Raw genomic sequence first — 10,900 nt, 5'->3', positions numbered from 1 at the left:
ATTGGTGACTGCGGACAATAACACCAGCTGAGAGATCAGAAAGCGTATTATCTCTGGAAGTCGTGCTTACCATGGGCTCCACAGAACTTTGAGATCCATGAAGCTTCACCACCGCACGAGAAGGATGAACCACGAACTTGCGCGACTCTATGGTGAGCCAAGTATCTGGAAAGTAGCACAAGGGTATGGTGGGCGGGGCATGTTGTGAGGATGCCGGACAACAACTCCACCAAGTTGGTTTTCACCTCCAACCCGGCAGGTACAAGACGGAGAGGAGCGCAGCGTTCCCGGTGGCTGGTCCAAGTGGAGCAGAACCTGGCGAGTATCGGGCACCTGGGAGGTTGGAGACAAGCAGCAACTGACCGAGTGACGTGGCGGAATATTGTGGAACAGATTAAATCTTGATAATATGATGTACAATCAGGACATATAATAATAAATATAATATACTCCATAACGTAGGTTTATTGTAGGTTTTAAACTACGCGGGATCTCCAATAAAGCTTTAATGGAGACGCATGGCTACCAATCTCCGCCGAAAATTTTTTCGAACATCTTCTCTGGAAAAGCTTCCGATTGGCACACCCTGTGGAGCATACTCTCACGTATCCTTTTCCGAATGAGAATAACACCCTTCACCTCGATCTGCTCTCGGAAGTTGCTCTCTCGACTCGGCATCGTTCGCTCGCTTGACTCCCGCACTTTGGCAACTGGTGGATCGTTTTTTAGGGTGACTTCACTGCACGTACGGGAGAGCCGCCCGTATATATAATGAATGGACGCAGCCTTGTCGAGACTGGTGCGGTGGGGTCACTCAGTCAGTCAGTCAGCCACAGTTCGGTTTCGGTTTAGTTTTTCAGTAGAGAAAAACGTTCGCTTCTGGTTGGACGTGGTTTTGTTTCGTTCCTTACTTGAACACACACCGAATAAGGTGTTTTCTGGTTCTCTCTATACCGCAGGATAACATCATTCATTATACCTGGTGCATCCTTGTTGGGGCTTGGTTGAAGGCGTGTTTCAGACCATCCTTTGTTCCGTGTGTGTGTGTTTATGTACTTTACGTTTCGTTCGCGCGGGAGTGGAAAAAGGTGGCAGTTTACAGTGTTACTTCCGTTGCGTGCAGATTCACGATTTTCTTTAGGAAGAGACACCCCTTTTTTCGTTTGTAGTGATTTCGTGTGCTTGTGTGCTGTTACAAGAAAGCAATAGAGCACGCATAATTGAATTTTTACTAGAAGTGCTACTTGGTTTTATTTTCTGGCTGAAACAAGAGACCAGTGAAAAGGGCAATCGCGAAGGATTAGAGCGGCGCCTTCCAGGAAGGGAACGAAAAAGGTGAAGATTTTTCAATGGTTTACTTCCATGGTTCTGTGGCGGAGTAATTTAATAAGAAACTAAATTGCACCGACACGAAAGATTTCGGGTTTTCGCTTGGTCGAAAAGCATAGTTAATATTCATGGTTGTAAATTTATTTTTTTGTCGTCACTATATTTTCCTAAGCATAAAAGTCATAAAATTAGAATGAGGTGAAAGTGTAAAAATGTGTCCGCTTCGTTTTCTGTTGTCCCAAGGGACGAAATTTATGGGCAGTGTCGCAAAGTGTGATAAATTATACAGCGGAAGAAGAAAGTACTCAAGGATCTAGCTCATGATAACGGGATTACGTGATGCTCGACCGTTTCATTTCGAGGAGCAAATTTAATACTTCACGGTGTTGCTTCGTGCTTCGGGGCAATGAATTCGTACGGTGACAATGGCGACCAGTGAAGTAAAATTTTATCCTCTTCCTGAATTGAATTAAAGTGGCTCTGTATTAGAACGAATTACTTTAACCTATTATCATAAACACACTCAAGTGTTGGTGCACATTGTTATCATCATACAGCAGGAAAGTTCCATCTCGGTCCAGGGAGCCAGTCACACATTCGAGTGCGATAGGAACCAGTGAATGGATGGAAGTGGTTGATAAAAAATGAATAAAGAATAATTTGAATGAATTGTCTGCTTTCTGTGTGCAGTGCCGGCCACCATCGCAGACTGAAGCCTGGGATGGGAAATGACGATGGGTGGTTGGGATATGTTTTGCGTCGTCATCACCACCGACTACCGCATAGAACGAGAAAATTGGTGTGTGGTGTGTTATTTTCGTTAACAAGAGTACAAAACCAACGAAAAATGTGAATGCTAAACAGAACTGTCTTGAGTGGTACTTTGAAATTCTTCGCAAGAGTGGACCTTCGGGTACTGTTTGGTGTCACGGTGGTTGTTGGAAAAAATTATGTGAAATTACTTGAGATAATAGTCACGGGAGAATAATAGGATTTATTTCAACGTCATAATTCGAACGAAACATCACAGGACTGTGGTTGTGTGCTTTAACCTAGCGTAGAATATCGGGTGTGTCGACGTTGATTGAATTGATAAGTAAATCCGTGATAGGGGAAAATACGCTGCTATGAATGCAGTAGGAAACATTGCGGATCTCAATAACAGCAAAATTAAGACTGGTTTACATTTAATTGTGTCTAATTCTCATTCGATTTATTTTGGTAACTATAGTATAATTAAACGTTCTTTACCCATGTAGGTCTAACAAGTTCAACGCTGGGGATTTTCGCTTTCTCTTATTGAATACTCTTGGCAAAGCTCTAATTGGCTGTATCATCTGCAATATGGGGTCTCATCATGTGGTCATTCACCTCCAAAACAAAATCCTCAATCCTTTCGCCCCTTCGATGCCAACTGGTGTATGAGAAGCTTTAGTGAAGATCAGGTAACCTACCCCGATGGGATTTTTGGTCGTTTGTGTGGAGGGACTTTGAACAGAAGAAATGATTCTGGAAATATCATTTCAATAACAATTAATTTGAAAATTCAATTAGAGTTTTAATGTTGTATTAATTTCCTCCTCCTTATATCATAAAGTTTTTACTGCACAAAACACTAAACAAAAGAAAACTTAAAAACTTAGAACTCAAAAACGATTTCAACGCACAGGGGCAAAAAGACATAAAATCTTTTTTGTAAATTATTTATTAAAAGACTAAAATTTATTTTCCATTCATCATTTTTTTCCATATAATTATCTCATGGATTTTGACCGACTATTTAAAACCTGTTTTAATCCACCTAGCGGTGAAATTGTGCCTTTCTCAAACATGAACACGAGAATGTTTGCGTTGTTTATATTCATTAAAAGCTTTCAAATGCATATATTATATTTTATTATTATACATGACATCACAACTATATACAAGAAAAGAAATCATTATTCGAGTTCTAAAACTTTGTAAAAGAAAAAACAGCCACGGTAATATTGAACTGAAAAAAGGTGCGAAATCGGCAAAGCCCCAAAAAGTCGATGTTCATAAAAAATTTTTTTTCGTTATAACATAAAATCTCGACGTTTCATGCATTTTAAAGATGTTTGGCATCATAAATACGAATTCGATTTCTGAAATTTCATGGGGTCCCCCCTTTGAAAACAAATTTTGAGTTCCGGCTTATATGGGAATTTCATATGTGACCGGACGATTTAGTCTATATTTCCGAACCCATATAAGCGATCCGCACCGATATTTTTAGACATCTGTGGGGATATTATAGCTATCATTTGGAACTAAGTTTGTGAAAATCGGCCCAACCATTTCCGGGAAACTGATGTGAGTTCGTTAATTTTGAAATATGGCCGCTTTTCCCGGGCACTTCCGGAACCGTCTATGGTGGTCAATGTAGTCAACGAAAGTTTGGTTGGCCGTCGGTGTCCTAGAAGAGCGAATTTAAGTTGTTTGAGAGACATTTTAGCGAAATTTTTACCTTTTTTGCTTTCATTCATCTATGTTTTTTTTTCATTTTCTCAAATATTTTCATCTTTTCACGTTTTTTGTATCTTTTACTTCATGACTCGTTCTATTTGTTGCTTTTTCATGCGTTTGTTCAATTGATTCCTTTAAATTTATTTAGCTTTCTTTTATTAAACTTTTGTTTCCTTTTATTTTATCTTTTTTATATTTTTCATTAACCTATCTTAGAATTTCTCTATCCGCCCTTTGTCATTTCATTTGCTTAAAAAAACCATTTTTCCATTTTTTTTTTCGCTTTACTTTTTTCTTGTAGTGAATTTTTCTTTTCCTCATTTATCCGTTTTGAAATTTATGCTTTTCTTTTGCATGGATTTTTTTCAATATTTTCCTATTTTTCTTTATTTAATCTTCCATTACATTTCATATTTTGCTTTTTTACTCATTTAAACAACATTGGATTCCATATTTTCTATTTTGGTAATATTTTCATTTGAAGATTTTTCCCATTATTTTATTTTGATCTTTTTGCGTTTTGTGAATGTTTTCTGTTTTCCACTTCATCAAATTATATATTTTTTCCACTTTTACTTTATATAGATATAATTATGAATTAACCCATTTATTTTTTAAATTTTTCTATTTTTTCATTTCTTCTATCATTTTCTTTTTTACCCATTTTGATTTTACATGTTTTCTATGACTTCACTTTTGTCTGTTTTTGGATCATTTACACTTGTTCTTGTTTTCTAATTTTTCTTTAAGCTATTCCGTCCAATTGTTCCCATTTATTCCTATTTCTATTATTCCCTGGCACCTGTAATTCTAAATGAGCCCATTTAGAAATAATAACTTAGACACTTTTTGATTTTTCATAGCTATTTTATTTTTATATATTTATTCCATCTTTGTTATTTATCATTTCGTCTTCTTTGAAACATTTTAAGCATTTTCCCATTTTCCTGCTTTCATGCTTTTCATTTTCAATTTCGTTGCAAATTTTTATATTTCAATTTCTTAGGCCAATCACTTTAAATTTTATTCTATACGACCGAGGTGTAATTTTTTCTGAAGGTGAAAGTAGAGCTTAGGGATACGGAAGTAATCTATATTAAGTTGTTACGTATCGGTTTCGTAACGTTCTTATTGTGGTGGTGGGGCCATACTGTACTCACCAGCTATTAGGGTCGTTTCATGGTTGTCCTGAGAAATTCACACTGGGCGGACTTTTCTTCCCACACTATGGTCACTAAGCAAATCGTAATATCAAGCGGAAACAAGTACCAAAAAGGACTACACTATAAACAAAATGGACGACACAGCTTGAATATTCCGACCATAAACATTTTATTTAATAATACTATTTTTTTTATCGGAGCCAGAAGGGCTATTGAAAACAGTCAAATTAGTTTTACTTGCTTTTTTATTTGATGAAATCTTCTTCTGGTAACATCGTTGCGGCCGTGATGACGTTGGTCGACTTGCTGCTGGCTGGATGCGGGGCGGGCTTCGATGTTGGTGCAGGAACTGACGGACAATGGCGACGGCGGACTCCAGACGAAGCAGCAACTCGGCCTATTTGTAGCGGAGGCCTGCGTTTCACTTTTGGGCCCGGAGAGTGGTACAATGCGCACTTTATCTTCTACACGAGTGTCTAACACTAAGTCGAGGATTTACAGCGTTTTCGGTCTAGTAAAGCCTACCCACCGGTACTTAGGTACTGGCATCTACAATGGCGTTTTTGGCTTGCCAATCACTGACCGCTCTTGCATTCGCGTCGTACTAGTACGTTCACTACACGAAAAAAACCGGTAACCACACTGATCCCACTCGACTGACCGGACAGGACCTTAACGTTCGTGTGATGGTTCTGAACGGCGAAAACAAGATCCTACGGATCGACTTGTACAAAACTTTTCTTCGAAACGCACTGTCACTTGGAACTTGTGACTAGCTGCTGCTGTTCTAAACTCCTCCGGGCCAGAAAACTATTAGAGACCGCATTACGTTTTGGCGGTGGATTTTATCATTGCCCTGTCCACTTTCCAAAATATACCCACCGCGCCTCCTCGCATCCCACCCCGCATTCGATGACGATGATGATGCGATGACAGAATGATGACGGTGACATTTACAAAAAATTTATCATTTTGGTTGGTGTCACAAAATATGCTCAAATTTTAATACAATGTATGGACATGCTAAACGTGCGGTACTTGTTTCCTTGAATTTTTTATAATGGACAATTATAACAAATAATATAATAACAAAATGAATAATAAATAAACATGCAAAATAAATAAATAAACAAGCAAATGAATAAATAAATATATGAATAAATAAATATATAAATAAATAAATAAATAAGTAAATAAATCTCTGAACAAATAAATAACGAAACCTACATTTGACACCAACCTGGGCTATTAGGCAGAACTTAAACGCGACTCAAACATGCAAGCACGGAGTATTAATGGTTTGACGTTTAAATTCTACTTAGACATTTACGAACAATAATTTCAAAGTGTAAACAAAGAACAGGCGTCGTCAAATACACGAGATAGACAGTACACTGTTATTTATTTATACGACAAAAAATAACAATATTTACAAATATATACAAGCTGGGCTCAGTGACCAAAGCGACGATATTGTGACCTAAGAAATCACAGGTCACAAAGTATCATCACCAACGCAATGCAGTACTGATATCCATAAACAAATTAACTCAAACCGAATATTTAGATTTTTCAGCACTAAATAAAATACGTGGTTGAGAGTTACAGTGTTTTAGTTAAGATTCCCGTGTAACAGTATAGAAGTAAGGTACATGACCTATCTCTGAAATCTTATTGAAATATGCATGTTGAGATACGGAGAAGTCAAACGCGTTTCCGTGTATTTCTAATGGTGCTCGTGTGGTAAGGATGCGAGTCCTATAATCTCCTACTTGACTATAAAACTTGAAAAACTCACGGAACTACTATTAAAAAAACTACGTTATGCACCCATGAAGGACAAACTCTCACATACAAGTATTGTAATCAGATTATCAGAACAACCTTGCGTGGAAAATGAAGAGGAGAATGCATCTCAGCCTAATACCTGAATGATAAACAATTGCCTAATTTGTGACAACTGTAAAAGCTTAACGATGAGGAGCTTGATGTGAAAAACAAGTACGTTATCAATGTACTGATCAGATAAATATTATTATTGTAATTCTTGTATTGCAATAGTCAGCATCAATAAATTTTTCTCTTCAACCCAAATAATTTTGGCTGGGCCAGGGAGGGGGGCGGTGGTTTGGTGAAACCCCAAAATGTCCATTTGGCTACGCCATTGCTTGGAGTTATTTATTTCAACGATCCACCGGGGTATATAAAAGATCATTGTCTCCCTGTGATAATGTTTATCTAGGACAGTCTTAGAGATCACTAAAAATGATAAGCTTATTGCAGACATAGCAGAAGCTCCGATGGAATCTGATAGACAAAAATTATAATTTGACTTATAAGAACTAAACATAATAAAAGTATTTTTGTGTATTTCCGCTATTACCGACGTGTGATAATAGTGTAATTGAAGTGTCACAAAGATCCGCAGCCTTTTGTAATGTACCACAAATATTCGCTGCTTTTAAACAGCGTGTCGGTCTGTTTATTTTTATGACATTTGACGTACTAATGTAAATCCAAGCTCTACATAATCGTGCTAATAATAAACTGTCATTTCGAAATGAATAAAAAGATGGTTTCTAGGGAAAGTTGTGAGGTGTCGGTTTTACCTGTAATTCATCTACATCAAAGCGGATTTCAAGCAGTTTCCAGTATAGGGATATTTTACGGGTGAGGACTGATGCTTTCGAAAATCACGTTACGTTGCATTGCGAAGCACGGTACTATTCGTAGATTGCATACTAACGATTATCATGTTGCATATAGGTAGTTTAACTCATCTTGCTTGTGAGATAAATGATCGGGAATGAACTTTATCGCTTTGAGTTTAGTAAACCAGTGGCATGAGAAGAATCGTTATTGCCGGCCAGGACCATCTCACCGATACTTAGGATAGCGTAGGAAATGTTGATATAATACCTACTTAAGGAAGGCCACCGACTCAGCGACGCTTACGGAATTGAATTGAAGGATATGTATAAGCCTAGAATTCTACACAAGCAGGCAATGCGACCATGAAATGAATATGTTTTTATGCGGTGGGTTAGTTAGTCTCCGAATATTCGGTTACTCAGAGCAAAAAGATATTTAGTTACGTTTTGCTTATGTTTAAACTCTGGATAACCGGCCATCGAGAGTGATTTGCTTTTTCCCTAAACTACAGTAATCTGTAGTATTGCTAAAACTGTGAGCTAGTCTGATATCATTAATCGTTTGAGAATTGGGTACTAAAATCACAAGATAAGAGTATTTTTAGCATTCTCAAATCAAGCCACTAGGTCTGAAGCGAATCAATCGACTATCAAGTAAATCATAGAGCACTGGTTACACTAATGTCTGTGCCTAAATTAGTGTTATTTCTCAGTTTAGCACGATCCAGAGCGAACTTGGCCTTAATCCCACTGCTCTTTCATTGATGTTACGTGATATTCGTTATAGAATATTGTTTGTTTGAAGTCATTTATAAAGCACTAGCTAATACCCATCGCGCGTTGCTGCGATTTTCAACGAAATAGGAGGAAAACTCAATTTGTTCCAAAGCGCCATCTGGCGGGCAAATAATTTCCAACTAATAGCACACAAATCGGTTAAGCCGTTCGGGGGTCTATAAATCATATACATACAAACTTTGACTTTTATATATATAGATAGATAGATAGATAGATAGATAGATAGATAGATAGATAGATAGATAGATAGATAGATAGATAGATAGATAGATAGATAGATAGATAGATAGATAGATAGATAGATAGATAGATAGATAGATAGATAGATAGATAGATAGATAGATAGATAGATAGATAGATAGATAGATAGATAGATAGATAGATAGATAGATAGATAGATAGATAGATAGATAGATAGATAGATAGATAGATAGATAGATAGATAGATAGATAGATAGATAGATAGATAGATAGATAGATAGATAGATAGATAGATAGATAGATAGATAGATAGATAGATAGATAGATAGATAGATACATAGATAGATAGATAGATAGATAGATAGATAGATGTCTCGCACAAAAGAAACAAATAGTCTAAAATACATTTCCCCTCCAAGCTTACTGCAAATTGTTATTGCTTTTATTATCCCCCTCCACTAGTACGTCTCAAATTAATTTTTAGTTTTTATCTCAGTAATTCATGTTACGTCACGCTCTTTTCAACTGTAAATACGCGATTTTTATGAACGGACCCTTGGCGATATATTCAGAGCAGACAATTCGCTTCTAAATACTTGATCGAAGGCATCATGAGCGGTGGGATTAACAAAATTGAGAGTCTGAGACAGTGCGATCAAAAACCGTTGTTTTGGTCTGCTTTGGTGTCCTGTTACTAAGGCTTGTTCGCGATAAAATCCTAAAAACATAGATCTCATGAAATTTTCAACCATTTTTGACGTAGGACTACGTCGATTTCGATATAGGGTATGTAACAAAAATGGTATGTAACGAAAAGTGGTCCAATTTTAAACGCATATAATTCAGCCATCTCACGATAAATTTTCAAATTTTTTGCGCATATCGGCCCGAAATACTTCTAAGAATAGATTCCAATAGATAAACCCAAATATTTTTGATATCATGGCATTAAAAATTTAAATAATGAACAACCTAGTCAAAATATCGCGCATTTACACACAGCAGATAGCGCTTCCCTTGTCCAGCATGACAGATTTGTGTACCTAGCGCGCTACGCTTCTATGAATGACGTCATCATCGACTATTTAAACGGGCGGATTTCGCCAGACCAGCTCAGTTGCCTGTTGAACGGAAGATGAAGCAGATCACTGCGCTGTGTGTTTTCACAGCGAGTGTAGCTGAGTTAGAAGTCCGTTCCACTGCCTGTGGAAGTACGCTACCCAATGAATGCGACTGAGCTTGTCCGTTCAAACACTATGCTAGCTTTTGTGTTGTGCTCGTTTCCAGCACACTTTTATGTATAATTATTCGTACACAAAATAGTTTGTAAATGCGAGCTCCATTTGCAAACACAGTTAACATAGTGTCGTGGTATTAGTTGTCTCTTTTGCTCTACACATCATCATCAGCGTTGATTCATTTTGCTTTGTGCGCTTGGGTTTAATGTTTGAGGCGAATGTTTAGGTAGGTAGATCTAATTAGTTACTGAATTGCACAACGAAAGTTTATTATTTACGTTCGATCTATTCATTGATTCATTTCCCCTTCAAGTGATTCATTTCCACTCAGCCTATAGTATTTTGATTCTACTAATAGGTACATTAGACTGGTTCAATTTTTGACTTTTAGCTCCACCAGGCTCTACTGATTCCTTTTATGGCCGTTAGTAATTGTGCAAATTTTGGTACCGATCGGTTGTGTCTACGGACCCTCCAAAAATTTCAAAGTTTGTATGGAAATTTGTATGGAGAATCAGTTAAAATTGAAAATAAATTCCTTAAAAATCACCTCATCAACCAATTCATGAGAACACTATACATTTCTAAAGATATTTTTCTACTAAACACATTCGTGGAACATTGCAAGTTTGTGAAAATTCGCTGAGAAAAGTTACTAACTAAAGAAGCAGCATGACTTCAAAATAAGTGGATTTTATTATTAATCTTAGCAACCCTGTTTGAATAGCTCCATCGTTATACAAGTGTAAACTAGGCTCGCCACCCACCGCTCCCGTATGGCAGATGCAGCTATTCAAACAAGGTTGCTATGATTAATAATAAAATCCACTTGTTTTGAAGTAATGCTGCTTCTTTAGTTAATAACTTTTCTGAGGGAATTTTCACAAACTTACAATGTTCCACAGATGTGTTAAGTAGAAAAATAACTTTAGAAATGTATATTGTTCTCATGAATTGGTTGATGAGGTGATTTTTAAGGAATTTATTTTCAATTTTAACCGATTTTCCATACAAATTTCCATATATACTTTGA

The 10,900-nt window shown here is 36.9% G+C and overlaps 1 protein-coding gene across 2 annotated transcripts in view; it reads left to right on the top strand.

The window, feature by feature from the left end:
- The first annotated feature begins 806 nt into the window (after positions 1-806).
- The window catches only part of LOC131691552 (slit homolog 2 protein), a 137,233-nt gene continuing 127,139 nt past the window's right edge, over positions 807-10,900 (top strand). For both annotated transcript variants that reach the window (XM_058978060.1, XM_058978059.1), the window contains exon 1: positions 807-1,335. The gene's annotated coding sequence lies outside the window, so the exon portion shown is untranslated. The remainder of the gene's footprint in view (positions 1,336-10,900) is intronic.

This window comes from Topomyia yanbarensis, chromosome 3 (genome assembly GCF_030247195.1).
Source record: "Topomyia yanbarensis strain Yona2022 chromosome 3, ASM3024719v1, whole genome shotgun sequence".
NCBI lineage: Eukaryota > Metazoa > Arthropoda > Insecta > Diptera > Culicidae > Topomyia > Topomyia yanbarensis.
Note: the sequence above shows the minus strand (reverse complement) of the source record. Positions and strands in the feature narration are given on the sequence as shown.